At 47.3% G+C, this 27,001-nt stretch overlaps 1 protein-coding gene across 2 annotated transcripts in view; it reads left to right on the top strand.

Annotated features, from left to right (window-relative positions):
• Positions 1 to 7,550: 7,550 nt before the first annotated feature.
• Positions 7,551 to 27,001, top strand: part of CASZ1 (castor zinc finger 1) — a 266,726-nt gene continuing 247,275 nt past the window's right edge. For both annotated transcript variants that reach the window (XM_030537831.1, XM_030537834.1), the window contains exon 1: positions 7,551 to 7,626. The gene's annotated coding sequence lies outside the window, so the exon portion shown is untranslated. The remainder of the gene's footprint in view (positions 7,627 to 27,001) is intronic.

Genomic DNA, 27,001 nt, shown 5'->3' on the forward strand with positions numbered 1-27,001 from the left:
ATAGATGCGGCTTGCCCATGTGGATAACGCCTGTTTGGGAGAGGGATTGTGATCCAGTGACTCAGCACCTGTCCACATGAGAAAATGGGAGTAGTTTAAATGAGGTACAATTTTAAACCGATTTATTGATACTGTGGATTTATTTACTGTGGACACTCTTATTTTGATTTAAACCAGGCCTACTGCATATTAGCTTATTTTGGTTAAGAATTGGTCTAAACCATGACCAACTAAGCCCCTCTTAATAAGGACTTGAATAAACTTGAACTCTTAAACAGAGAAAAGTGACCACACAGGACCACCAGTTTAACTAAATCGCTTTGAAAACTGATGTAAGTTAAACCCGGGCAACTTTCTGTAGTAAACAAGTCTTTGGAGCTAAGGGCTGACAGTCAGGATGGGCCAGTTCTGTGCCTGGCTCTGCTACTGACTCACTCTGTGACTTTAAGCAAGACTGTGAGTCAGTTTTCCCATCTATAAAATGGGGACAATAAAACCTACCTGCCTTGGAAGACTGGCGTGGGATTGATTAATTAGTGATCGTAAAGAACATTGAGTCATGAAGGTGGTTCTGTATCAGTACAAATTAATTACTATTTTATTTTATTATTTAGTGTGGTTCTGTTGTATTTTCTTTGTATTAGTTTTATTCTCACAGACAGGATACTACAAGCACATCTTCACAGTCAGAGGAGCAAAACAACCTATATTTATTTAATGCTTTGTTTACTGGTTTTATTGTTGCTGATTTATTTTATGTATGGCATCTAGAGGACTCAGTGAGACCAGAGGCGCACAGTACTAGACAGTCTTTGCCCTGAACAGCTTACAATCTAGAGAGACAAGATAGATAAACGGTCATAGGGGAACATATAAGCAGAATATCAAAGGAAAGCACTTCATGATCATGGATGAATTAAACCCCATACCCCCCTCTGGGGGGAGTAAGTAAATAACCATGGTCTCATTTTATAGACAGGGAAACAGGGACAGAAAAGTGAAGTAACGTGTCTGAGGTCATACAGTGAGTCAGTGGTGGAGCTGGAGTTAAATCCCAGGAAATCCTGTTCCTGTCATCAGGCCTTTAGGCCTCACGTGCTATAAATAAATATTTATCTGTAAATAAAAGTAATAGCTCCAGATCGTCAGCTAGTGCAAATCTGATTTACTTGATTTACACCTACTGAGAATCTGACATGCTTTTCTGTGGGCCTGGAACTTGACTGGGTCAAGCCTGGTTACCTAGTTTTGTTTTGTTAATTTCCAAACAAATAGTTTCTGATGTTTGAAAATGACATAAAGTGTCAAAACAAAGAGCAGTATCCTCAGCTGGTGTAAACAGCCCTAGCCCCACTGCAGTCAGTGGAGTGAAGCCAATGTACACCAGCTGAAGATCCTGCCCATCACACAGATACTGATTGTTTTAAGAATGGGGTGATTCTTTTGTTTTTGTCTGGAGTATTGTGTAAACTCACAAGAAAAAGTTGCATGTGAGAAAATGTCACTTTGCAAACTGTGGCTTTATGATACGCTCTAATTGCTTTTGATATGCAGACGGTAAAAACCAAAACCGAAACCAGATAGGATGATGCTATTTACTGTTAAAAAGTGGCTGCTACTTCTGCAGAGTCATTTGTTTATTTTCTGACACCCCCTAGCCCCTAAATCCCTGTTGCTTTTCTTCTGCATGTCTCTGTGGCATCTACATTCTTGCGGCTGGGGTTGGGTGAGAAAAGTGGGGAATGGCTGGCATGTTGGCATGGCCATAAGATATAGCCATTGTCAATGGTGACAATCCCATGGCTATCTGGTGGCCTGTGTGAAAAGGATCCTGGGGCTGAGTGGTCAGAGGTCTAGAGTCCCAATGTTAAAGTCCCCTTCATTCATCACATATGCCACTAATTGTCCATATGAGAAATTCAGCTCTGCTATGAGGGACTTAAAGTGACATAGGCCTCATGTGGGCCTCTTCACAGGGAGGAATGCTGTCCAGGAGAGGCAGTGTGATGTAGTGACTAGAGCAGGACTCAGGAGACTTGGGTTCTATTCCCTGCTCTGCCATTGGCCTGGTAGGTGACCTGGGGCAAGTCACGTCCCCTCTCCATGCATTAGTTTCCCTGTCTGGAAGATAGGAGTAATGATGTTGATCCTTTGTAAAGCGTTTTGAGATCTGCTGATGAGAAGAGCTAGTATTATTATTAATTGTCCAATCTGAGCAGGTCAGGAATGAGGCTTCCTAACAAAGGGCACCCCTTATATGGGACCCCCTTGCTCTGTTTAACTACAGCAGTAGCCAGGTCACAGCAGGGTGAGCTGAGGACAGAGAGCCTTCCACCTGACTTTGTATGCCTTTGTCATTTTAATCCAGGCCCATCTCTTGTTGTTTTTAACCTCACTTCCCTTGTGTGAATAATTTCTTAGGCCACGTCCAGACTAGGAATTAAAATCGATTTTAGATACGCAACTTCAGCTACGAGAATAACGTAGCTGAAGTCGAATTTCTAAAATCGAGGTACTCACCAGTCTGGACGGCGCTCCATCGATGTCCGCGGCTCTCCGTGTCGATTCCGGAACTCCGTTCGGATTGATGGAGTTCCGGAATCGATGTAAGCGCGCTCGGGGATCGATACACTGCGTCCAGACTAGACGCGATATATCGATCCCCGAGCAATCGATTTTAACCCGCCGATGCCGCGGGTTAGTCTGGACGAGGGCTTAGGGGTAAGGCTGGTCCCAGCTCAGCCAGATGAGAGAATGTTCTGGGAAGGTCGGTATTGATGATGGATGGGCAAGATTGGCATAGAAGGTGTGGTGTCTACTGAGTGGGAATAACAGAATCAGAGCAGGAAACTTGTCTACCCTAGAAAGTTTAACTGGCAGAAGTTCTGCTAGCATAGGGCTACCGGCAACACTGTCATGCTGCAGAGTGAATTCATGCTCGAGCACTTGTGCCAGCTCATTGTGTGCTCACAGCATTGGGATGTATTGGCAAAATGTGTGTTGCATGGAGGCAACATCCCGGTGTAGTGCTGTACGAATAACTGATTTGTTGGTTTGGTGACTAACCCCAACACATTTTCCCCAAATTAATTTTTTTCAAATTGTGCTGCAAAACAAAAAAGTCAAAAAATGCTGTTTGAGGTCAAACAAAATGTGTACTTTTGAGGTTTTTTCTTTTCTTTTTTAATGAAATGGAAGTAAAATTCTTAATGAAAAATTGTTTTGACTTGGAAAATTAAAATGTTTGGACTTTTGGGGATTTTTTGTTTTCAGCCAAAACAACAGCAAATTCAACACAGATTTTCAAAACATTTCAGTTGACCTGAATAAGCATTATTTGAAGAAAAATTTTGCCCAGCTCTAACCTGATGTTCTCTGAGCTGCCTCTGGCACACTGCATCATGGGAAATTGTCTCTGTATATTGGGGAGCAGCTCATTGCTGTGATATCTGAGCACTTTCCAATAGTGCATTATTCTTTGGGTGTGCCAGACGTAAAGTACACACATGGCTGGTGCCAGTCTTGCAAGCATAAGAATTCGGTAGGGCCTGAAGGGGGTATGTAGCAGGGTAGGGATAGCTCAAAGGTTTGAGCAGTGGCTTGCTAAACCCAGGGTTGTGAGTTCAGTTCTTGAGGAGACCAGTTAAGGCTCTGGGGCAAAAATCAGTACTTAGTCCTGCTAGTAAGGGGAGGCAGCTAGACTCCACGACCTTTCAGGGTCCCTTCTAGTTCTATGAGATAGGTATATATTTATAATGCAGAGGGGATATGGTTGTGAGTTCAATCCTTAAGGGGGTCATTTAGGGAACTGGGGCAAAAATCTGTCTGGGGATTGGTCCTGCTTTGAGCTGGGGGTTGGATTAGACAACCTCCTGAGGTCCCTTCCAATCCTGATATCCTATGATTCTAAGAGCTTGGGTTCTAAATAAAGGACTAGACACAAACTTTTGGCCAATGAGTTGCTGAAGAAGCCTTCTGCAAACTTCAGAATTATAACTATCAAAGTCTTCATTTTATTTTATAATCAGTGTGTTGCCAACTCTCTCAGGATAAAATTGTGTGTTATGAAATTTGATGTTTATTTTTAAAGCCTCAGCTCCTGGGATCCTATGATTGTATGAGAATCTCAGCCTTCATTAAAAATAAAAGTAACTCTATAGCCTTCAGGACTCAGACAAAAGCTTGAAAATGTGAACCCTGAAGGCTCAAAAACCAAGAGGCAAATAACCTCTCCAAGAACATATTGTTATTTTAAAAAACCTCTTGCATTTTAAATCTCTCACAATTTGGGGGAGGGTCCGACTCATGATTTTTGAAGACTAGTGGTTGGCAATATGATACAGACGGTTTACTGAGGGCAGGGGGAGTGGAGTTGGCATTATTGTTTTTAATATTGTTTTTAAGCAGAAAAGAGAGCATCAAATTCTATTCATGCAGACCAATAGTAAATATGACTAAGCCATGCTAGGAACTCATGTACTGTAATTCTATGTGGCAAATCCCACTCAGCCCCTTCCTTGTATTTCCTCAACTGAGCACTGTGGCCCTGACCTTTCAAACTGCTCAGTGAGGCAGGGGGTCCACAACTGCAAGGAACCCTACTGAAGGCTGCATAGGCACTGGGTCCACTAGCATGGCATTTGTCTGGGCACTTACTTCTGTGTGATTAGGTTCCGGTCCTGTTGATGGCCTGCACCCAACACTCTCAATGACTTCAAAGAAAGTGCCATGCACAGGCCCTGATTCTGCTAAGTCTTGTGCACCTGCTTCACTTGACATCCTGTGACTATACACTTGCAGTGTGTAAAGCTAAGTGCATGTGTAAGTTTCTGCAGGAGCAGGCCGATTAAAGGATATTGTCAGGTCAAATTCATTCCCAAACTTAGATCCTGATTCTACAGTAGGATCCATGTGGGTAGAACTTTCCACCTACACGGAGCCCTGTTGACTTCAGTGGGGCTTCATGAGAGTTTTAGGAGCTGTCTCTGCAGATCCAATTGTGACCTAAGTCTTGCTAAAAGCAAGCTCTTCCAAACCGTAATGCCAGTAGAAATGTTTTCCATGGTTAAATATGTTGATGGCAATAGTTTTAAAACAAAGTCCCAATGCCATCAGCAGGACTTAAGCAGGTACTTCACATTAAGCCTTAAGATAGATAGATGTTCCACAGCTGGGCCCCTACTGTTTTATTTTAGTTAAGCTAAAGACATGCACTTTAGAAATATGTGATCACTAACCTGACAGCATCTCTCTAGCCTATTAATTTAAGGTTTGGTTTTTTAAAGCAACTTATAAACATTTCCCACTCAGTCCCTCCAACAATCTCTTTCAGTGCTTATGTTATTTCAATTGAGTTTAAAAGCATATCCCTATTTCTATCTCTATTTATTGCTTTCCCAGTGTCAGCAGGTAAAAATTGATAGCTAAACCATAATTAATAATAAACAATAGCTAAATAAACAAAGGCCCCGATCCTGTAAATACATATGCAAATACTTTTCTTTACATACTGAGACTCTGCGGAACTGGATCTTCTCACTGTGTATAGTGTTCACCATGTGTATAAGTCTTTGCAAGATCAAGGCCTAAATATTTAACTAAACATACCAGTATTGCTGACCTCAACTGTTCAATATTCATGAGTCAGGCCCCTCAGAATCATGAGATTGTCTCAAAACTCATAATATTTAAAAAATAATTGGGGTTTTTGTCATTTGTCCTCCAGCTTTGCATCTTTAGGGTGCACTTGGCTCATGTTTACAAGCTTTTCTGGGCAACCATGAGAGCTAGAAACTTACTTTTCAAAAAAAGAAAAGGTGATAGTCTCATGGAATCACATGGCTCCAGGAACTGGTGGTCAAAGAAACATGTAAAATATTTCAAGAATCACAATAAAATCAAAAGAGTTGGTAACCCTTCTACAAACACATATACACATAAGTCACTTTTACTCGCATGAGTCATCTCACTGAAATCAGTGGGATGATTGAATTATTATTATTTATTTATACTTTGATAGTACCTTGAAGCCCCAGTCATAGAGCAGGACCCCATTGTGCTAGGTGCTGTACAGACACAAAAAAAGACAGTCCCTGCCCTAAAGAGCGTATAATCTAAGACCAGAGACAACAGCTCAGTACAGACAGGAGCACAGGGAATTAATGAGACAGTCCTGCAAGGAGCTCTGTATGGATGTGCTGACCTAGAACTCATTGCAAGGAATGGCCTGAATGAGTAAAGTTACTCAAGTGTTTATAGGGATGGGCCCCCACATGCAAACCCATTGACTTCAGTGGGTCTGTACACAGAGGTCCCCCTGCACAGAACAACATGCAGGATTAGGGCCTAAATTTATAGTTAAACACACACATGGCTCATTCCTGCAAACACTTAAGCCACGGGTGTAATTTTACTATCCCATATACTCCCAGTGAGTGCATGAGAGCAGTTATATGTGTTGGTAAGTATCTGCAGGATTGAGCCCTTAAATACAGTGCTAACATTGAAGGCCCCAATCCCTGTAGAGTGATCCACGTGGATAGAGGGGCTCTGTCTGTGTGAATTGCTTTGCAGGATTGGGCCCATGGAAAAACTATATATATAAAAACTGATTTATTAAAATAAAAGCTAACTCTAGAACTAAAAATCAAAGGAGTTTATTAGAATGACCTGCTCCTGCATGCACATATACATATACATAGGAGTAATTTTAGGCATGTGAGTACTCCCCTGGTGGGATAACATCATGCTGATACTGCAAAGCAGAGCAGACCCCTGTACCTGGGCACAGCCCACTAAAGGTTGTTCCCAAGTGCAGGGGCCTGCTGACAAGGTGTGTATTACAGGATTGGGGCCCATGGGTGCAGAGTTACTCATGTGCATACATACTTGCAGGATTGGGGCCATAAACTATAATAAACTCACAAAGTGGTTTGCTAATGAAATCCAAGTTAAGGATATAAGCAGCCCCCCTCCTTTGTCACTTAAAAGGCATAGACCATCCCATAGAGAAAGGAAGGATCTCAGCTAAATGTAGCTCGGGGAAACTAGGGTGGCAAAGTTCACCAGGCTGCAAAAACTAGGCTCTTTCATACAACTTTCAGCAAGTTGCCTAAAGTTGGGGAGTTTAGAGATTTCCAGGAGAAAGCACCCAGTGGGCTGAGGGATCCGCTTGTGACAGGGGCAGGGCAAGGAAGTGCCCTGGTGACTGGAGAAGGCGGAGTTGCCCTTGTTGACTGGGAAGTGGGGACAACCCCTCCCTTTTCCTTGCCAGGGTAGCGGGATCCAGTCCGGGTTTTACAGGTGCCCCTCCCTTGTCTAGGTTCCCTGCCTGCTTGGAGCTAAGTCCATTCAATGCTCGGCTCCCTCTGCCGCTCTTCCCCCCCCCCCCCGCCTCCCCAGCCCGGGGCAGAGGGTGGCCTGGATCCAGTCCAGGTTTTGCGCGCCGCCCACCCCCCTGCTAGAAATAGGAAAATTCAATAATCAAAGCGAAGGGGAGAGAGAGGAGGAAAAAAAAAATCCGGGATCAGGGCAAGTTTGATGGCGCATGCGCGCTGCAGACTCCATCCCAAACACACACACATTTCCCTTGACTTGGAAAGTCACCCAAAGCCGCCCCAAGTGCAGGTAAGCCTGTCTGCTCTGCCCTGCCCCGCCCCAGCCTCTGCCCCCCGGGACCCCCACCCAGCCCCTGCCGCCACCCAACTCTGCGAGGCAGGGGGTCGGGGCGCAGGCGGGGGCATGGCCCTGGCAGAGAAGGGAGGCGGGGGGGGCACATGGCAGCGCAGGTGGGCATTGCTCAGCGCGGGGGGAGGAGTTGGATGGGGGGTTATTGCACGCGGGGGGGCAGCGCTCTGGAAGCAGGGGTGGAGGGTACTGCAGGCTGCTTGGAGCTCCGGTGCGCTCCCTCTGCGGAGGGGTTGCACGCGCGGCTCCGGCCCGGGCACTTTGGGCGGCTGTTTGCGGGGCTGGGGCTGCAGCGCTGTGCCTCGCCGGGGAGGGGGCAGCAGGGTCCAGGACTCTCACGCTAGGTTGGCGGGGGGCGGGGAGGGCGCCTGTGCTCCCGTCAGCTCGGCTGGGGGTGGAGGGGGCCCAGGGAAGGCAGAGCTGTGCCGGCTCCGGAGCTGAGTTGTTGTTGTTGGGGGAGGCCGGTTGTGCCGGACAATTTCCAGGACTTTTAAAAATCGCCGTGGAAATGGGAGAGGGGAAGGGGCTGGGGGAGGCGTGGGATCTTCGCCGCCGCCCTGTCCCGCTCTGATCCCTGCCTGGGGCGCAGGTACCCAGGGTCCCCAGTGGCTGAGCGAGGGGGTCTTGTGGGGCGCAGCTGCGATGCCCCCTGGCTTTTTGCGAACAGAAACTTGGGCGAGAAGCGAAGGGAAAGCGCCGAGGGGTGGCGTGAGGCTGGGCACCCCGGCGGGCCGCGGGGACAGGCTAGGGATCCCCGGGCGGAGGCGGCAGGCGATCGGTGCCAGGGAAGTTTCTCCAAAGTGCTGTGGCCGGGTTGGAGGCCGGCGAGCGGCGCTTCCCCCCCGCTGGCTCCGGACGCTCGGGTCCCAGAGCGGGGATGGAGCAGGGCTGGGAGCCGTGCGCTCGGGAACTGGGAGGTGCCCGGGCCCCCTCCGTGCGCTCCCTGGAGAGCTGCGCTGAGTTCCCGACTCGGCGCGCGAGTGTGGGGGAGCCGGTGTGCCCGGACCCCGGGCTCGGTGCGCGTTTGGGGGAGTCGGTGCCCGGCCCCCGGGCGAAGCCGTGGGTTATTTTTACCCAGTGGCATTTGCAGAATGCGCAGCTGATTTGCCATCCTGAGCCAGGAAGTTTTTCCCTCCCCGTTTTCTTTTCATTTTCTTTCCTGTCTTCAAATCCGCTGCCGCGGCCGGGCAAGGCTCAGGCTGCGCCGGGCACGGGGCGCACAGAGGGGTGCTGTAGGGGTAAGGGGGCTGTACTGCTGGGGTGGGGGCGGGTTGCTTGGCTTGTGCGGGGCGGGGGTAGATATCCGCATGGGGTGGAATGAGGAGAGCAGGGTTGAGGGCGCTGGGGGGAGGGAGGCGGGCTCTGGGATCCAGTAGGGTTTTGGTGAATGCTACTCTCCATGTTTGGAGACTCCCAGGACAAGGGAACAGGTGTCCGACCCGTCAATCAAACTGGGGCCTGCCAGGAAAAGACACTTTGGGGCATTGACAAAAAAGGAGAAATAAAAAGCCTTGGAAACCCAGCGGGGCAGGGGTGCACCTGTCCCCTGGATAGGGAAGGGTTAATATCCCAGGGCACTGCCTGCTTTTGATCTGCCTCCCCAAATCTTTAATGGCTCCCCAGCCAGTGATGAGCCCATAAGGGTTATCTCTGGCACAGGGGTCACGCTTTCTCAGACTCCCCAGGAAATTGGAAAGAGAATTAAGTGCACTTGTTCTTGGGGTTTATAAATCCAGAGAGTTCTTTATATTTGTACCTCCCCAGCTGGGCTGGGAAGAAGTGAACCAGCATAGTCTGGGAGTGGGGACATTGACCAGTAACTTGTTGGTGTTGATTTCATGAGAGATAAGTGTGTATGTACCATGACAACCTTCCTGGAGTAGTGGAGAGAGAGTCGTTCCTTCTTTTTGTTTTCCGGTTGGGGTGGCAGGAGACAGAGAGGAGGAGCCGTTGGGAAAGTTGGCACATTTGGTGAAGGGTGATGAAATTTGGGGTAAGGATGAGATTGGAAGGGGCTCTCTGATCCCAGCCTGGAGGTTGGCTCACTGCACCTTCTTAGCAATTTGGTTGGAAAACTTTCTGGATGGGTTGTGTCTGAGGATTGCTCTGAATGACTCTGAGTTAGATCCACCTGCCTAGATTTTCTTGGGGGGAGGGGTGGTGGTGGGAGAAAGGTGAAACTTTTGATGTACTTCACACACAAATTTCATGTGCCCCCTCCATCCGTGCTTAACTGCATATGCAGCCACTACAACCTTTTCCCTTTGAAAATGGTTTTCTCTCCCCTCCTCCCCCAAATTACTGAGACATATTTATTTCTGTTGTTGCTGTAATAACTTTTAAGGTGAAATAATCTCTTCTCAGGGCTTTGGACTTCTGCTTCCCAGTGGCGTCCCTGCCTCCCTTCCTACACCCACTTTGTTATGTATACTTTGTTGCTACCTTGTTAGCTACCTTAGAAGCAGTTAGAAAGAGTTTATGGGGGAATATTGTTCAACTTCAGTAATCAAGTTTCCAGATCTTATGCCTCCTGTTTAATTTATTAGACTAGTTATTTATTCTGTTGATGATAATCTGTTGCTGGTTTCTATGGAGATGTTAAACTGATCTCTTTCAGAAATCAAACTCCATATGCACTAAAACGTTTAAAGGGGCAGTGTCCCCTTTTGTTTGCAGACTTTACCTTTTCAGTGGCTCTATTGGCCTCCTTTATATTTTATATATTAAAAATAATCTGAACTTGAAGCTTTGTGCAAGACAGAGCTTATTATGACTAGCAGAAAGTCAGGGCTTTGATCCTTTAGTTGCATCATCATTTAAAACAGATCATTTTCCCCCCTCATCAGACCAGATAGAAGAACCCTTTAAAGATCAAAGAGTCTAGCTAAAAACTATTGTGTAAAAAAATTTTAAAAAGGGGAAAAAAGTGTTATCAGGGTGATGTTTCCTTAATCCGCTCATTTTATTCTAAGAGATTTATTTTAGCAATAAAACCAAAAAACTTGTAGCAACTATATTGTTGTTCTTATACTTCCCAAGCCTTTAAATGTTAGAAGAAGTTCAAAGTCAAATATCTCTCCAGATAAAGTGCATGTTAGGGTATATTTATTACTTGTTTTCTAAATGTAGAAGGTCAGACTCCAGAAGGCTATCGCATTAGAGAAGGTTTTAATAGTCTTTGTTTCAGCTTAATGAGAGCGAAATATAAAAAGCATTTTCACTGTAACATTTATCCAGTTTTTAAAGGAGAATCTCTGCAGTTTATTCAGTTTTTATTTTTTTAATTAAGAAAAGATCCTCTCTTTTCATTATCCATGGAGGAAAGGGAGAGTGTGTTACATTTCTGACATACTTAAAAATTGTGAACTCACCATGAGCTCGTGAATTTATCAAGCTGACAAACACGGTACAAAGCTATTGTGTTTCCTGCTCATCTTCTTGGGGGTAAAGTTGTAGGTTTAAAAAGAAAATAATGACCCATATGATGCATTTTTAATATCCAAGTGGACTCCCCATTTTTTCCCTACCTGCATCCTCAAAACGCTTTATGTCTTCTAAAATGCTTTCCTATTTTCTTTCAATACACTTCTGCATTTTTCTTCTTTTAAAAATGCAAATAATAACTGGAACCAAAACAACCCTAAATATGTGTTTAATTTCACCATATAAGATTATTTTCTCTGTAGTTGTTTGGTTTGTATATACGTCTCATTATTATTTTTCTATTGGCTCATCAGTGCAGTCGATCTGTTTTTCTTTTTTAAAAAATATATTTTTGTAAACCTTTTGTTTATTTGTTTGATTTGAATTGCAAACAGAATTGACTTTGACAAGTAAAAGGGGAGGGGGGAGGAAACACTATGGCTTTAAACTCAGGAGTTTGCATATTCTCCTTGTATCTTTCCCCTTTGCTAATTATTGTGTTGTTTTCAGAGCAAATATGTCATATCCATGGCGACCAGGCAGGTTTATTGTCTTTCAGAAGCAATAGCTCACATAAGTAATTAATGACTTCTTTTTTTTTCCTCTGGCTTAGGTTAAACAGATCATTCAAGGAAAGTCATATCTCTCTCTCCCTCTTTTTTCTTTTTTTTTTTTTTAGCCCAGTGACATAAGAACATGAGTTAGAACAAGAGAATACTTTAACCAAGAAGTCAACAGCTTATTTTTTCCCGTTTCTTTTTAAAAGCTGTAAGTGTCAGCTTTCCCCACACATGACATTGTCATTCTTGCAGTTTCAGAGCAAAGCCCTGATGCAGGGAAAACCCATTGAAAGCTTGAGTTCAGTTGGTAGTTGTACAACAGGAGAAGGGGGTTATTTCTCCTTGAGGAAATCTGTGTGTGTACAACAGGAGAAGGGGGTTATTTCTCCTTGAGGAAATCTGTGTGTGTACAACAGGAGAAGGGGGTTATTTCTCCTTGAGGAAATCTGTGTGTGTACAACAGGAGAAGGGGGTTATTTCTCCTTGAGGAAGTGTGTGTGTGTGTGTGTGTGTGTGTGTGTGTGTGTGTGTGTGTGTGTGTGTGTGTGTGTGTGTGTGAATGACAAAAAAGCAAACTCCTCTCGATCTGACAGATTGTAATTCAGACAGTTTCCAGGAAAGAATTAATGACTTGATTTTATAGATGTATAGATATATATTTACTCCATCCAAAACAGTGAAGCTATTTGGAAAAACAAACTTTTGGAAAAAAAAATGTAAGTCCATATAAACTTGAGACTTACCTTACAAGAACCTATTGCAAATAGTTTATTTCAGGTGTAAGAGTGATCCTTACCTTTTCCAATTCTCGTTCTTCCTGTTAACCCAGAATCTGCTATCTGTCCAACCCAGGGATTGTGATTTACTGAACTGGTGACTTCCTGCACGCCTCCTTTCATCCTTGTATGTTTTTGTTAATTTAATTTTCAGAAGGATTCTGTCCGTCTATATAAATTCCTGAGGAGATGAAAGCACTGTTCGATTCCATAAACCAAAGCTTTTGTGTGCATCATATATTTAAAAAATAAAAACAACTCCCATGTGATCAAATCAAGTACACTACTTTGCTAGTAATATTCCATATTCCACAACACTGATACTTTAACTCTTAAAATCTGTTTCCATTCTGGTTTGTAAGACTAATCAAAGAGCCACTTCCTCCCAATTTTTTTTTTTACTGACTTGTGTTAATGAGAACCACTTGGATCATATTTTGTGTGGACGCTATTTTGGGGTTCAGAGACATGGGCTCCTCAGTTTACTTGAAGTAGGCACCTTTAGAATTCTGTATTATTATTTCTTTCCAAATCCATATCTTCCTCATCCCTACCTTCCGGAGAGGTTTGTAAGTTTAGTGATCGGAACCTACAGGCAGTAGACAATAACAGCAATAAAAAACATGAAGAAGAAGAGATTTTGCTATTAATTTCTAAAGAGCAGAAGAGAAGCCCCTAAGTATTGTAAGGCTGAGGTTTCAGCAGAGTTGATAATTGAGCCCTTAACCTTCTGATGTCTATATCAGAAAAACAGACTCTAGCAGAGGGAGACAAAGAATAAAAGCAAATACCGGGCAGGAGGGAGCTTGGGAGATTTCTGAAATATTAAAGTATAGATCAGGGCACGCTTAAAAATGTATATATTAAATTTCATTAGGTTCCGTTCTTTCCCCTTGGTGAAGTGCAGCTGGCTTAAAGGTGGCTTTGGAAGAACTCTGAGGTTTCGAATGCAGCTGTGCATCAGGGCGCTTCTGTGAAGTGAACAGATCGAACTTGGGAAGACTTGTCTCTTAAAATAAAATAATGTCTACTTAATATTTTTAAAATGACCAATTTGTAGTGGATTTTTTTTTTAAATGAAAAGTTAAATAGCTGGAAGTTGGGAGTTTTGCAGGGTGTGATTTCTTGGCTGTGCTAAAGGGAATTGAATTGAACCATTTTAGCCACCCGTCAGAGCAGTTGTTTCCCTGTTCTGTCACTGTATTTATGTTTCATCTGTATGTTTGCATCTACAAATATGGTGCCGGGGAAGAAGGGGCAAGTGGGCACACGAGGGGGCCTTTAAAGTTAACTTGCTTTGGGTGTAGAAGACTGGAGCTTAAAAGAGAAGCAAGAGTGCATCGTAAATTTTTCTAAAATTAATCAACCGTTTAAGAGCTCCACATTAACAAGGTTTTCAGGCAAGCAGTTTTCTTCTTCTTCTTCTTTTCTTGTTACAAAGTCCAAGAGGGTTGGGGTGGCAGGTAGGGGCAAAGGGGAAAGAAGGGGTGGAATTTGAACAGAAATAATAAAAACAAAAAAGGCTGGATTTATGGAATATAAATCCCCCAGTGTCCTTGATCCATATTGTCAGGTTTTTTTGGTTCGATTTGTCCTGTGTGTCTTTGACAGAAAAGGCACGTAGAGAGAGAGCGAAGGGTGGAGGCAAGGGGGGGATAGGAGAGAGAGAGAGGGACGTGTGGCTGCTTTGGAGCTCATTATCATTCTTAATAAGTCTTAAGGAATAAAGAGGAGCATTGAGTGTAAATGCTGGGTAATCCTAACACTCCTCAAGGTGAGAGGAGTCTCGAGGACACAGAGAGAGAGAACGAGGAGGAGAGGATTGGCAGGGGGGGGGGCAGGAGAGAAGCTGCCAACGAAAGTGGTCTCTAAGAAACCAGGCGTGGGCTAACATGGGGAGTGCCCATCGGCTGCTTCAATTTTGTTTCACCGGCCCGTGCTGGGGAAAGTTCTCTCCGAGTTTCTCTCGGAGACAGAAAGAGCAGAGCTGGCCGTCATAGTCAAAACATCGGCCTCTGAAAGCAGCACTCGGTGACAAACTTCAGAACTGGGGCGAGACTGCCTGTTCCCCTTCCCGATTACCCCATTCTGTGTGTCCGCTCTACCTGAAATCATGCCGCACTGGGTTTACACTCGCTCCCGCTGCCCCGTGTGCATCGTGCTTTGCTTTTCAACCATACACTGTGTAGTGCCTAAAATATTGTTCTCGTTTCCCCAGCCTATGGCGGTCTCTGGCTCGTGCTTCATTGCAGCCCCCCCCCCCCCAACAGCCCCTTTTTGTTTCCATCTCGTAGGAACTCCCTTCTTCTCTGTATTTCCTAAGGAATCTGCCTTTGATTGTAAGAGGAGGACACATCCTGAACACACAGCTTCGGACACTAGGTGGCTTAAAGTATAGGAATGGTTTGAGAAGCCAGCGGGGGGAGAGAGAAGCATGTATTCGCTCCGTCTGGTGGGCTCCTTTATTCAAACTTTAGGCTGACAGAAAAAGGCAGAGACACCTTTGGATGGATCATGGGCTCGTGCATCCTGTTGCCCCACAGCTGGGGGCTATGTCTGCGATCGTGTTGGAGCATCCAAGCCTTCATGCAAGTGAGAGAGAAATGAATAAAGTGTGTTGTTGGCCTTGGCTGCCTGCACCCCCTCTAAATGGAATTGGGAGGCCATTTGCTTCATTAGAGCCTCCACTGTAATTGCACGTTTACCATGCCCACCACAAAGGGCACGCTTGTTTCTTTTGGAAGGAGGGTCTCACGTCCACCTGTTTGCAGGACCCTTCTCGCCATGCTACATATATGCTGCGAAGCTGGGCACTTCAGAAATACTCATAGCTCCCTGCCCCTTTGCCAGACCTTTGTTTTCTGCCCTGAGCTCAGTTGTAGGTGAACACGTAAGGTAGGTACTGGCAATTGCTGATGGTATCCTAGGCCTCGAGGGCTGGAGAGAAGAGGTAGACGCAACCCTGCATCTTTAGGTCCTTCTCTAGATCATGTGATCCTGCCAGCTGAGGGCATAACACCTGAGAGCATCCCTTCTCTAGAGACAGCTGTGTGAGCTGACCTACCTCTGAGTGACAGTATGTGCCTATAGATAGCATGGGAGGGTCCTTCTGATGATGTGACTTTGATCAGTCTGTGTGAGAGGCCTGAAGTAATAAGGGCATACCCCAACTAAGCCCTGAGTGCCTGTGTTCATGTGCTTCATTGCAGTGCTGTTGGAATAGGTGAGTCCCAGGGCTAGCCTGCACTTGACAAAGCTTGGCTCTTAACTGGGGCCAGGCTGGCAATGCTAGGGACCGAAGGTCTCCATCTGCAGAGCAGCTCTATCCTAGGTAGCGGCAACATCCGCTTCCCCAATGCCACCCTTCCCAGGGGATCCCATCCTGAGCTGGAGGCAGCACCTAGAGGTGAGATGGGGTTTTAGTCTCCATGGCTCATCCAGTCCTTTACCTGTCTGCTGAGACTGCTAACTAGTGCCAGTTGCAACAAGGAGGTAGAGCCTTGTGCCCTGGGAACTGCACGGAGGCCCGTCAAACTCCTGTTTAGGCCACTGAAGAGCTGTTGGATAGTAAATTTCACTTGCTACCAACCTCGGCTGGAATTGAACCAGTGGTCAGGAGGTAAAAAAATATATATATTTGTATGCCAATGCCAATACCCTGAGCCACCCAGCCCCAAGCTTTGCATGTTAGAAGACACATGGGGCTGATGTTAGATTGCAGAGCAGCACATTGGTTTGTGCCTTTGGCCCTTTCCCTGTGCCTGACATTTTGCTCGACGAAGCCATGTTTTCTTTCCAGAAAGTGCCTTATTTTCATTCTCCCATCAGTAATGCTGAAATGAAATGAAACAGCCACCTGGGAACCCTAAGACCAGAGGGCACTTTGTCCTACCTTATCTGGAGACAGTTCGCAAGTCGGGTCCAAACCTGGGTACATACAGAGGGTGGCCCAGCCTAACAGTTGCTAGGAGGAAGGGATGTAGATTGCATAGGTTCTCCTGGAGCTCTTAATTCTGGAGCAGCTCCTTTGGAAGGACAGTATGGACAGGGAAGGCTTAGCAGTAGAACCCTTGGATCTTCTTGGGATGGAGAAGATGTAGGTTGTGACCGAAGCACTTTGGATTTTGTAGGTGTCATAAACAGATAGCTAAGGGTTAATGTCTCTTACACCTGGAAAGAAGTACCTGAAACACCTGACCAGAGGACCAATCAGGAAACCAAACTTTTTCAGATCTGGGTGGAGGGAAGTTTGTGTGTGAGTCCTTTGTTCTTTGGTCTTCTGCCTGTCTCTTTCTCGGCTATGGGAGGATTTCTGTTTCCTGCTTTCTAATCTTCTGTTTCCAAGTTGTAAGTACAAATATAGTAAGGCAGTAAGGTTTCTATTATTTTTCTTTTGTATTTACATGGGCATAGTTGCTGGAGTGTTTTGAATTGTATTCTTTTTGAATAAGGCTGTTTATTCATATTCCTTTTAAGCAATTGACCCTGTATTTGTCACCTTAATACAGAGAGACCATTTTTAGGTATTTTTCTTTCTTTTTATATAAAGCTTTCTTTTTAAGACCTGTTGAAGTTTGTCTTTAGTGGGGAACTCCAGGGAATTGAGTCTGTGCTCACCAGGGAATTGGTGGGAGGAAGAAGTCAGGGGGAAATCTGTGAGTGTTAGATTTACTAGCCTGACTTTGCATTCCCTCTGGGTGAGGGGGGAAGAGAGATTAGCTCTCGGTACTCCCGTTTTCCAAGGCTGGAAACGGGGAGGGTGGGATCCCTCTGTTTAGATTCACGGAGTTTGCTTCTGTTTATCTCTCCAGGAACCCAGGGAGGGAATACCTGGAAGGGAGAAGGGAAGGGAAATGGTTTATTCCCCTTTGTTGTGAGACTCAAGGAATTTGGGTCTTGGGGTCCCCAGGGAAGGTTTTTGGGGGGACCAGAGTGCCCCAAAACACTCTAATTTTTTGGGTGGTGGCAGCTTTACCAGGTCCAAGCTGGTAACTAAGCTTGGAGGTTTTCATGCTAACCCCCATATTTTGGACGCTAAGGTCCAAATCTGGGACTAGGTTATAATAGTAGGGAGTCCTGGTGCAGTTATGCCCTGTTAGCTAACTGGTGAGACAGAGGGTACAGTGCAGTCTCAGTCCTTGAGACCTATGTGTGAGTCCCTTCTGAGCTTGGGCTGGGAGCGTAACTCCTGCCACTAGTTAGTCCAAGAGGCTGAGAGGACAGTCAAGTGGTTAAAATTTGCTGAGAGGCTAAAGAGCAGGGTTCTTTTCCTGACTCTGCCACTGACTCGCTGTGTGACCTTGGGCAAGTCACCTCTCCGCTCTGACCCTCCAGTTACCCCACTGTAAAATAGAGTTGGAGAGGCCATTCATTCACCTTTTTAAAGTGCTTGGGGATCCTCTTGAAGAAGCTGCTGTCGAAGGGCTGTGTGTCTGTAATGATGTGTATTCTGGGGTGCTTGGCGGGGGCAGGGAACATGGGACCCTGGGAAGCTGGTATAGATTTAAATCTGTGGTTTTGCTCCTAATGCTGATGGCCAGGGGAGCAGAGCTTCCGCCTCCAACCCCTGCCACACTCTGCGCCACTTTTGCCCCTTATGGCGTCATTGGGAAGGCTGAGCCCAGTGGATGGGGGACCATCCCCGGCAGCTGTTCCCTTCCACCTGGCTCAGCTTGTCCCCAAGCCCAGGGGAGGGAGGGCTGCGTAGGTTCATGCTTGTCTGGTTGTTGGACAGTGAGGCTGGCAAAACAGTTCCCAGGTTGGCTGCCATGGTCACTGTGTCTGCAGCATGCCCTCTCGGTCAGACTGTTAGTTAGTGACAGGGATCAAGGAACTGGACCCTTCACACTAGTGCCTCAGGTCGGGCCAGTTTTCTATCGAGGTAGCCTCGTACTCTCCTGCCGGCAACCCATTGAGACTCCCATCGGTTATCATAGCCTCTCAGCAGTGATTTGCAAACAGGCTTTTGGAGATAAAGTCCTGGTGCCATGCTAGGGGCCGTCAGGACAGATATGAAATGTGGCAGGTTTATGAAAGAGAAGGTGTACGAAATGCAGCCTGCAGCTCCCATTTCACTGCACTATGCCAAAACACACAGTTTCTTATTTCAGTAACTGTGATCTTTCGAGGAGGTTAATTTCCATGACGAACTCCAGGCCACGTGCTCAGAGGATTTATCTAATTAGACTGACACTTTTCTTTTAAAAAAGAAAATTAAGCTGCCCCTTGGAGGACTTAAGTATTTTGAACTGTGGGAGCAGCAGCAGGCAGCATGATCTCTGCCCACTGAGCAAGGAGAGAGGAAATTTCCCCCCACCTCAGGCCTCTAGGTCAGACTTCACCAAAACCCCCAACTGCTTTATTTTCTTAGATGGTGGCTGGATGTTAACAGAGCATTTGATCCTGCCTGAGCGACTCTCTAAAGCCTCATCTAGCTCCTTAACTCATGTATACTCTTGATGTTCTGGGTGGTTACATGTGCAGGACAGAGTGGAAGACAGGGGAGATGGAGTCCTGTTGATACATCTCAGCTGTGTCCAGGAGCAACTGCTTTCTCCCAGGATGGGGGATTCAGTCTCCATGACTATCTGTGTCTGTGGCCCACATCATCATAGCCCTCTGCTTACCTCACAGACCTTAAAGTACTTCGCTATACAGCACCCACGTGAGGTGGGGGAGTGATGTAAACCCCATGAGGAGCTGAATCCCAGAGAAACTAACTAGCCCAAAGTGACACAGGAAGTCTGGGGAGCAGGGAATTAAACCTGTGTCTCTGGAGTCCCAGGTTAGTGTCCTAACCACTGGACCAGCCTTCCAAGTTTGTTTAGCCTTGGGCTTCTTCATTGAGAACAGCTTTCAGAGTAGAGCTGAGACTTTGATTGTAATGAGTAACAAGGGGATTCTTGACTGAAGCTGCTGGGTGCAGCCAGACTCTGTGGTTCTCTAGTCCCAGACTGAGGAGCCATGCGTAACCATCTAGGGTCTCTGGAAGTCCCGTCCTGTACTCGGTAGCCTGGGAGTATGCTGCTGACTGCACTGCGCTACCCAACCCTGCTTCTTGGGGGAAGAGGGCGTTCAGACTTCACGTACAGTTATGTGTGAGCCTGACCTGGTAGGGAAGCCTGGTGCCCGGTGTGCCCCTGAGAAGCTGATTGCAGAAAGGTCTCTTAGGTGCTGTTTTCCTGCACTGAGCCAACTCTCAGCAGAGCTGGTTGTGCTGCAGGCAGGAGTAGCTGAGCACTTGCCGAGCGTGGGAGCTGGTGCCTGTGATGCCTGCTGGAGTCTGCCAGTCATAGGGGCTGGATTGTGAGGCCCTCACTCTCAGTGGGTAATACCACTCTCCACAGGTAGTCTCGCTGGTTCCAGGGGGCTACTTACACATAAAGTGCTGGTGGTGTGAGTGAGGGTCTCCCAGTCCCGCCCAGTGGGGTTTTTATGATATATGCGACAATCCCAGCTGACTGGTGTTCTGAAGAAGCCACAGTGGATCCAGTCTGAGTGGTTGTTCGGATGCGGCTTTGGGGAAAGATGGGGGGAGAGACAAAAACAGATGCACTCTTCTAACCCCCACCCGTCTCCTCTCCTTTATGCAAAGTTAAAGAAATAATAATATGTAATGTGTGTTCAAAGATCTAACTGCTACAAGCCCTGTTGGCTGGGGAGCGAGTGTGCTGGCTTGGTCAGCCATCCCTAACAAGTTAGGAGTTGTATAAACTCCCAGCTTACAGCTGTAAATTTACTCAGTTTTGAATCCAGCCACATGCTGGCTCAGCAGGATCTGAAACCGTCTGCTTCAGTAGTCGTGGTATGCTTGACATTCACAACTTCTGGGGCCCCCAGCTTTGCTGAACACACATGCTCCCGCCCTATTCAAAGGGCCCAGTCCTGGACACACACACCCAGCGCGTGTGGCTGTGATCTAGGCAGGAAGAGGGTCTCCCCAGCACAGGCTCTTCTGACTGTTACTGCATCCTTGCTTAGTCCCTGCAACCTGTGCCCTCCCCCACGTGGGGGAATGGCTGGCTGAGCCGCATAGGCTCAGATCCACTGGCCATGCCTCCATTCCTCCCACCCCAGCCTACTCTCCACAAATGCTCTCCGGTTGACAGGGAGCCTGCCTAGGAGCAGAGCTGTGTATGGACTGCCTTGTGCAAGGCCCCAAAATAATGCCCTCTGCCTTTGCACAGCAGAACTGCATTCACTGCATTGTGGATGTGGGCAGGCTTTGGTCAATATGCAGTCTAAGGCCCGCTCCCATGGTCTTTATTCAGGCTTGTTCCCACTTGAAGTCTCTGGGCGTCTGCTTAAGCACAGGCAGAGTGAAAGCTGAGCCCTGATTTCAGCATTTGTTACAAAAGGTACCGAGCCCCGTTTAACTGACAGCTCCATCACCACGGGTAATTTCAAGGCAGGCTTGGCACTCCTGGGAAGCTGAGATAATGGCTATTTTGCCGCCGACCGCAATACAGACGGGCTTGGAGGTTATTGGCCCTAAAGCAGAACTTGGCAAAAATATACAATAAAATTTTGGTGAAAGCAGATCCCCAAATAAGCAGTAATTGGCCAACTAGTGATGGCTGGGCTGAGCAGCATGGGGGGAAGCTCGTCTTAGTGCCTGACCCTACAGCGCCTCCTCATCCCACATCCTGGCTTCCTTCTTGTTGTTTGCCTCGTTTTTCTTGTTTTAAATCTGAGTGCAAACTCTCTGGGGCAGGGGCCGTGTCTAGATGTATGCATGCAGGCTCCGATCCCAATAAGGGTCATTGGGCAGAACCGCAATGCAAATGAAAATACTAATCGTGAGCAGTAATGAGTTGTGCTTTCCAGCTGCTTAGTTGGAGTTAGCTTCAGTAGGAGACAGTCCAGGGCCTTCCAGCTCTGATTGCTAGGGTGAGGCAAACACAAGCCCAGGTTGGTTTGGTTTGTCCTGTCAGCTGGCCGGGGGTGGTGCTGAGAAGTGATCCCAGGTGGCATGGGTCTTCAGCTGACCCACTGTGCCTCCCTTTCTCCAGCCTCTCAGTGGTGCTGACTGCCTGGAGCCCTCTGCTGTGGGAAGCCAGTGAGAAGTTGGAGGACTACCGCAGACAGGTGGGGGATACAGCCCCACCCCCCAAGAATTTGAAGGAATTTGCAAAGACAGAATGAGGCTGACCATGGGCACATCCTCAGTGCAGCCATTAGGGGAGCCGGATGGGCTGGACTGGCCACCTTGGCTTCACCAAACCCTGGCAGAACTTCCCAAGAGGCTGGGCAGAGGGCAGCATGAGTGGAGGCTATGTGGATGCAAGGCTGGCCCTAGGCAGACACCAAGCCTGATGCGCATTGGGCCCCACATGTTTGAACAGGTCTCCCTTGTTGTTGCGCCTTCCCAACCTGTGTACACCCTTCCCCACCCTCTGGCTCATGGGGACCTCTCCTGCTGTACATCTTGAATGATAAACTCGGGTCCAGCTCTTTCACAGTTGCTGATACCTTTTTTAAGTTGATGAACAAAACTGCCCAGCCTTGACCCCAGTAATAGGTGCCCTGACCCTCCTCGTTTGGGCCCTGATTCATCAAAGCACCTAAGCGTGTGTCATTGAGGTCCGTGGATGTGCTTAAAGTTGAGCACGTGCATAAAAGCTTCGCTGAACCGAGGCCTGAGTTGCTCAAACCTTCCTGTGTCCCTCTAACATCTCTGCCATGCACCTGCCATGCTATGCCGCTCCTGGATGTACTATGCAAGTTACAGATGTCCTGGGGCTGGGCAGTCTCATTTGGCACAGGGCCCTTCAGAAGCTAGGTCTGTCCCTGGCTGCATGCAGGGGCTCCTGTGAAGAATGCATCCCTCAGCACAGTTCGCTCTGGGGTTGGAGGCGCCTGCGGAGCTACTTTCCCAAGAGCAGATGGAGGTGGATGAATGTGAACCTCACACCTCCTCCCTGTCACCTCCTGTATTGTTACTGTTGCCTCGGCCCCCGAAGGGTTAAGGTGACTCTTCTTGCTGGATCTGCTGGCAGGAATGTTTCATCCCTAGCCTTAGATTGGTGGTGTTTGCGCTGCACTTTCTTGCTCTGGTTTTAATGAAAGCATGCAACCAGGAGCTCAGCGCACAGAGGCTCCCAGCTGACAGCCACCGTGCTGCCTCTTCCGACTCACCCTCGCTGTGTAAACTCAGCAGCCAGGCTTGGCGTTGGCGGCAGAGGAAAAACACAGGCTGACACAATCCTTCAGCCCAGCACGCAGCCTCTGGCCCCTTAGCTCCTCGGCCACTGACACCCGCAGTCCCCTCACAGGACCATGGCTTGGCTTGTTCCCACCCTGAGGTGATGCTGCCCCCTACATCACATGCGCACAAACCACAGGGCAACCCGAAGCATTGGAACTCACTGGGTGCTTTGGAACTGGATGGAATACTTGGAGAGAGAGGGCTTCAGCTGCGCATATAGGCCCTGATCCTGCACTGAAGTCTGTGGGGCTGCTTGTATGAGCAAGGAGTGGCAGGATCCAGTCCTGGGACCCCAAACTGTACATGGCATATTGGGCTCCCACCTGGTCAGAGGACTCTGAAGGTCTAGTATGGAGAGAGAGAGGCTAAGCTACTGGCCCTGTAGAGTCGTATGGGGAAGACCTACTTGTTGCCTTCCCTCACCTACCTGGCGCTCTTACACTGCAGGGAAAACTCCCACATCTTCCATTTGAAGTGATCCCAGCAGTTCCTTGAGAGGTGGCTCCCTTGCTTAATGGGCCTCACCATCAGGAAGTCTCTCCCGATGTTAAATCCTATTGTGCCAGTGGTTGAGAAGTCACTGTATCCTCACCAAGAATGTCTCCAGAGTGGGCATGTCCAAGCTTCCCTGTTACTACGTTACCAGAACCCCTAGGCAGCTGCAGAGCTGAAATCGCCTCCTGGGGGAGATGGATGCAGGTTTATCTGTGTAGCTGCAGGAAAACAAATTCGAATTTTTGCCCAAAGAGGAGATTCTGGCATGTGAGAAATTCAGTCAAGCTGATCAGGGTTGCTGTTCTGATATTTTTCCCTTTCCATCAAGATCTATGGGAATCTGTCCCAGGACCAGCAAAGAAAATCCAGATGAGAAAACATATAAACCAGAAAATCTGGATTGTCTGTTCCTGGAAAAGCTGGATTCCTTTTTTTCAGCTGCCTCTATGCTTCATGGGCTTTGTCATGAAATGATGCTGATATTGCATAAAGTCAGAGACTTTGTCTACATGAATGAAATTACCACCAATGTAATGATGCCCATGTGCAAATCCTTAACAGAGACCTGCTGCACCAGGCAGAGCAAGGTTTGCACAGGTGCACCTTGATCCAGTAATGTAGCAAAGCAAGCTGCCCCTCTGCATGCATGTCGGCGCTAAGAGTTTTCCCCCATGCATCTGTGTCGCTGTAGTTACAATGGCCTGAATTTCCTAATGGTACCGGGCCTGCGTTTCAGTGAGTCGAACTGAACACAAACATCTCATTAAAAGGAAAGCAAAGAGCCAGTCCAAACTCCTCCTCCCTCTGCATGGCCTGCTCTCTATTATCAGCCTGAGGAAGGAGAGTGAACAGGTGGAGGATAACAGGGCAATTAAGAGAGGCCAAAGTGCCTCAAAAAATAAACAGAGAGATGACCCATGCTCCAGTTGCCCAAAATGCACCATTGCATTGTGGGGCCTTTTCATGTGCCGTCAAATGCGCACTGTGCACGCACCCTCATGGGGCATTGCCTAGGATTTCATTTGCAGCCACTCTGGTAGTGCTTAGAGGTACCAACCCATTGTGCTCGGCACTGTGTAACAGTAGATAGTTGCCTTCCCCAAAGAGCTTATGATCTAATCGGGTTACCCTTCTCCTGCATAGCTAACTGTGGTGCATGCCTAACTTGTGTGCACTTCAAACAAAAAAATCTGCCTCATTGTCCATTATTCCAAGTTCCAGAACTTCCCCAGTCTCCAGGGAAGAGAGACTCTAGCTTTTCCTCTCTGGATTTTCACAAGAGAAGTCATGATTGCACACGGCCCCGTTGCAAAGTAGAGTAGCCTTGTGTCACCAGAGGGATTTTTTTTGCCCCTTCTGCACGGGGGGAGTTTGCAGCTGTGGTGGGCTAGCATTTGCGTGCCATTAACTAAGCAGAGTCTCGGCTCCCCTGGCTATGCCAGCAGCCTGTGTGGATCAAGCTGTAGCGTCTCAATGTGACTCAGTTACTGGAATTGTGCTCAGCCAGCAATGCCTTTTGTCCTTTGTCCAAAACTTCAGGCCAGTAAAAAAATAAAAAAAAATAATGAAAGATAAAATTCTGCTCTTAGTTGTCCTTTCATCACAGGTGGTGCCAGTTGGTTTTTGCTTTATTTATACAGGGCGGGGAGACAAGAAAACAAGGTGGAACTCGGACAAGGCCCAAGAAATGTTTGAGTCTGACAACAAACTTCCTTTTGTTCGGTGCTTGGCGGGGGGTGGAGAAAAAGAGAAAAGAGGGGGAAAAAAGGTGCAAAGAACCAGCTCAAACCAAGCCCAAACCCTCCTGCTTTCATTTGAACATTTACTTATTTTGTTAATAGGCCCTGAGGTGATTAGATACAGACTGGAGCCCAGGTATGGGGTGTTCCTTGAGACTGTGTGGTAGAGCCTCACTGGGAGCAGGTTTACCATTGTGTGGGTCAACCGGGGGGTGGAATCTCTAGGTTTGTTTTTCTGCCATGTTGTTTGCTTGAGTGCTGGTGCCAGCCTATTGGATAATTGGGATTGGTGAGCAGAGCCTACTAAAGCAGCGAAAGGCAGGAGAGGGGGCCCACAGGGCCCAGAAATTAATATTATGGGGCACAAAAATGGCAAAATCAGGGATAGGAGTGCAGATCACAGGGTCAAAATGAGGCCTAGAGCCCTGGACACCACGCACTGCTTTGAGCAGGAGTCGGTGAGCACTGCCGAAAGGAACTCAGTGTGGATACGTGGTTGAAGCAGTGCTAGGAAATAGGCCCCACGCTCAGAGAGAACCTCACCTGCAGCTTTCTCCTCCTGGCCAACGAGCCCTGGAGACTGAAGGCTTCTATTTCACCAGGCCAGGCTCTCCCCCACCAGTTTACCTCAACCATGACCTGAAGGGCCACTTGTAGAGCAGAGCAGGGATTTCAGTCTCTTAGCCCTTGGTCTGTCTGACTGAGATTGCCAGCAAGCCTTCCAGCTGTGACCCACTTGCTGCACTGAGACACGCCCACCCCCCAACGTAGACTGCCAAATCATCATCGGATGGTGGTGACTTTCTGCAGCACTGTCATCTCTCTCGTGACAGATGGCTTTTCTCCCTAAAGCCCCAGCTTCTGGAGTTGTGAACACAGGGGAATCTCTGCCTTTGTTTAAAAAAATAAAATAAAATAAAGTATCTAGCCCTCTTGGTTGCAGAGAAACACTTGCAAGCATGACCCCTAAGGGCTCAAAGCCCAGAAGGCTAATAACCCAACCCCCTATTTTTCAAAAACATGAATAGTTTTTAAGCCTATCTCATGATTCTTGAATGCTTGCAGTTGGCAGTGTTATTTATTTATTTGTTTGTATTGTGGTAGTGCTTAAGAGCCCTAGTCCTGGACCGGGGACCCTATTGTGTCAGGCGCTGCACAAACACAGACCAAAGAGATGGCCCCTGCTCCAGAGAGCTTACTATCTTACCAGAGATGACTGGTGGATACAGTCAGGGGAAGCACAAGGAAGCAATGAGATAATATTGGTGGGCCGTGGTCTCAGCACCTCAGCTACCTCATTGTCATTTCAGTTGCGACTGACTTGAGCCAGATTTGAAAGAGCGGCTTAGACAGGCTTCTCGTATCTCATATGCCTCTCTACGCTAGATGAATTAAGCTGGCTGAAGCCCTTAGAATGTTTGTAGAACAGAAAAATGCACTGAATGGTCTAATAGCTGGTTAGAACAGAGGAGCATGTGATAGGTTTAATAACTGTAAATCCATCCTGTTTGGTGCCAGTGTGGACCCAACAAACTGAAACAGTTCAACTAGTCCTCCTGCTACTGTTCTGCAATGCACCGGCGACCTAGCAAAATCTCCCAGAACGCACTGCTTCTAAAGTAGAGCTGGGAATTGTAGGCTAGATACCCAGAGGTCATTTGCAACTGAAAGGGTGCCGAGATGGGACAACACTTAAACTGATTTTAGTGTGGAGAATGCGGTTGCACTGACTGGTTTGTGTTTACACAGGTTCCTTAACCCATCGTGTAGATGAGGCCTTGCCACGCAGTGCCCCTTGCTTGCCTCAGTATAGCTTACTTTGGCTATAATCCTTCCCTTAGCAACAATAAGACTCTGTTTCCGATCCACACCTCCCTGACAGACAGCTGAGCTCATGCATGGTTCTCTGCACAGTATGGAGGGGCCTTAAATGCCCACACACATGTACCTGGAAAGAAACCAAGCCCTCTGTATTCAGCCAGGAATGCTCTTCTCCATGGTGCTGGCTGGTGTCTGCCAGCCATTCTCTCCCCTGTGTGCGTCTGGGGTACGCGTCTGGTGTTGTGATGACTTTGTACTATCATGGCGTGGTAGCTGGGCTGGACTGTGAGTAGG

This window comes from Gopherus evgoodei, chromosome 18 (assembly GCF_007399415.2).
Source record: "Gopherus evgoodei ecotype Sinaloan lineage chromosome 18, rGopEvg1_v1.p, whole genome shotgun sequence".
Lineage (NCBI taxonomy): Eukaryota > Metazoa > Chordata > Testudines > Testudinidae > Gopherus > Gopherus evgoodei.